Here is a 3446-nt window from a genome sequence, read left to right on the forward strand (position 1 = left end):
TTTTTTTGAAAAATGGACACCAGGGAACATTGCATCATCAGATCTGTTGGATACTGGTGCTATACATAAATATCATAAAACTTTTAATTAAATATTAAATATCTTTCATTTTTGGAGTCCGTTTTAGTCTTGGAAATTAGATTGTATTTATCTATTTTAATTTCAGCATTTTGTGAAATTTCAAGTTTGCAAGTTTCAAGAAAATTATTTTGCATTAAATTTGTTAAAACAAATCTTAATTTTGTATATATAAATACAAAAAAGACCATTTTACTACAACAGCACCACTATGACTATTGCAATGTTAATGTTTGACCACTTGGAGGTGCTGTGATAGCATATAAAGCAAATCCTAAGGCAAATTGCAATTAGTAACTATATGACATATTTTTAGATGTTGTTGAATTATTTGTATTCAATTGTATTCATACTGTTTTCTGTTGTGTCTATGAGTGTATAATTGTAATGCAAGAACCTGAATGTTTTGTATTTCTTCTTTTTGCTTTGATACTTTGTATCTAATGTAAAGACATTAAAACTTTTTTAAAAGTGTGAAATTAGTGTCTAAATGCTTTTTGTGGCTATATTTTGATATGAAAGAACACACACTCACACGAGGGGTGTTAGTAAGCGGAGACAGATGCCAGGCTAGTTTGGAAAAGACTCTGAAGAGAGCTGTGGTTTTCGGGAGCGTGAAGAGACATGGCAAGAAGAGAGAGAGAAACCACTGATGAGAGTGGATAAATGAAGAAAAGACATTACTTGAGAAGCACAATTGTGTAAAATATGAAGATTTGTTTGGAGAGAACATCTCGGAATTGCATGTGCATTGCATATATATCATATATGGGAGAAAAATGTAAAAGAACAAGCAAATATATAGGGAAGGGGATGGAATCTCTCTAATGCATGATGATGAAATTCAGGACATTACGGTCTCTTGCTTGGTCTGTTCACACTTTTTATGGTCCATTTCTCGATAATTACAGTCAATGGGACAAGGAAAATAATCTTGTTTTCCCTTTGAATTGAGTTTTTTTCTTACTTGGCAGATATTGTTTTTCTTGTTTTAAGCAAAAACAAAAACAATTTTTATCATTTTTTCAGAAAACAAGACTTAAATAATTTAGCTTCTCAGGTAAATGTATCTTGAGTCAAGAATATTTAGAAAATTAAATTATATGTTTCACCTTTGTACTTTTTCTAGAAATATGAAGATTTGTTTGGAGAGAACATCTCGGAATTGCATGTGCATTGCATATATATCATATATGGGAGAAAAATGTAAAAGAACAAGCATTCTCTAAAAACAAGTTTTAATATATTGTAATTATTGATTCTGAAGTAAATGCATCTTGTTTTAAGGATATTTTTACTATGAAACAAGACAAAAGTGATTATGAGAATGATTTTTCTTGTAGTGCATTGCATAAAAGATATGCATCAAGAAGCTGTGAGTATGTGCTTGTGTGCTGCATGAGTGTAGTGCATGTCTTGTTTGGAATTGCGTGTGTGTGTGTGTGTGTGTGAGTGAGTGAGTGAGTGTGAGTGTGTGTGAGTGAGTGAGTGGGTGTTTGAATTGAGTTTTTTTCTTACTTGGCAGATATTGTTTTTCTTGTTTTAAGCAAAAACAAAACGACAAAAATGCTTTTTTAAATTTTATTTTTTTATTTTATTTTTTTGCCATGTATTGATTGTTTCCCAACAGTTTTCTATGTGTCTTTGTTAGGATCACAGAGGTGTAAAGTCAAGTCACATTTATTCATAGTGCTTTAATACAGATAGTTTCAAAGCAGCTTCACAGTATTTTACAAGAAAATAACAGAATCAATGATGCAAACTTCATCAAATATTAGACAAATTCTAAGCTCAAACTAAGCTTAAATTAAGCTCAATTCAGTTCAAGTTTTGTTCTCATCCAAACGTTTCAGTGCCATCAAATCAAAAGTGTAATTTAAACCCAACGCAAACCAAAGGCAACAGTAACAAGGTCTATAGTATCTATAGTAAAGTACAAAGGGTACAAATACTCCATGTAAGCTCAATTAGAATGAGCTCATAAATGCTAAAAATGCTTGTTTCAGATAAGAGTACAGCATGTCACCACAGGACATGAGAGAGTTGCAGGCCAAACAGTAACATGTGTAAATCCAACATCTTATTATTCAGAAGCTCTGTTTTGTAAATGTGATAATTATACGCTGCTAAAATCCACTCACACAAAGCAAACGCATCATCCTGTTATAACACTGAGTCACGCTCTGTGCGTATTCAATAAATATTAAATAAATTCACCTGACTGCATAGCTTCATTAGTGACAATTTATGACTAGACGTCCTGTGTCGTGCGTGTTTTTGCGTGCATGTGTGAGTCTCTTCGCTCCGGTCGCCACCGTTGTACAGATGTGACTACAGTGAACCGTGCTCCCCCATTTCTTTCCACAACAAAGCCCAATTAAACAGCGCTGCCTCTCAGGCCTCGCAGTCAACCGCCAGCGGCACTTCCACAAACACGAAGAACAGTTTAAAACCAGAGCTTGAGCGAGGGGCCTCCGCTGATTCAAACCAGCCCCTCCGCTGCTGCCAAAACTGCCTGCCTTACTCTTTAAATTAGTCCCATATTATGTCTGATTGTTTAGGAAGCACTTACAAACTTACTAAATAGCAGTTAGCTCTAAAAATCTATCAAATAATTACAGGTCACTGGAAGAATACTGTTTAGGCCTGTTGTGAGTGAACGGCTCTCTAAGAGAGCGAAACGTGGGTGTTTACATGGATGAATAAAGATAATATTTGTGACTTCAATAACCCAAGATGGATTTCATTTTTTTAGACTCCAGTGTGGTATTTGTTCATGCAAATGTTGCTTCCATGATGCATTTATATAAATACATCTAAAGAAAAAGTAGAAAGAATGCCACTTGTACAGTATTTCAGTATATTTAATACTACAATCCACTAGGGCATTTCTGTGCTTTTAGCACCATACTATGCATTTACTAGTGTGTTTTTGGTAATTGGTATGACATTGGTATTGGTATATCAGGGTAGACCAAGGTCAGTGCATTCAATGGATTGTACTGTTGTTTACAACGAACATTAACCATGGTTTTACTACAAATAAGACCAAAAAAACCATAGATACTACAGTTAAACAATGGCACAAATTAACCATAATTTTGCTACACAAACCATAGTTTGACCATGTTATTTGTAGTAAAACGTTGGTTATACAAATGTAATCAATATGCCAAAAAAATACACTTTTATTAATAACCCATGGTTAATTTTCGCAAGGGGATTGCTCAGCTCATGAAACGTCATTCCAAAAAACCTGTAGCCAAAAAAAATCCATAAAACAATTTTGATAGTTTTGATCTAGAACTTTTATACAGTGCCATTGTTTTCATCCGCATTAAATTCAATATGGCGTCTAATGTGAGTGA

Source organism: Sinocyclocheilus rhinocerous, unplaced genomic scaffold (assembly GCF_001515625.1).
Source record: "Sinocyclocheilus rhinocerous isolate Xijiao unplaced genomic scaffold, SAMN03320098_v1.1 scaffold203, whole genome shotgun sequence".
In the NCBI taxonomy this organism is placed as follows: domain Eukaryota; kingdom Metazoa; phylum Chordata; class Actinopteri; order Cypriniformes; family Cyprinidae; genus Sinocyclocheilus; species Sinocyclocheilus rhinocerous.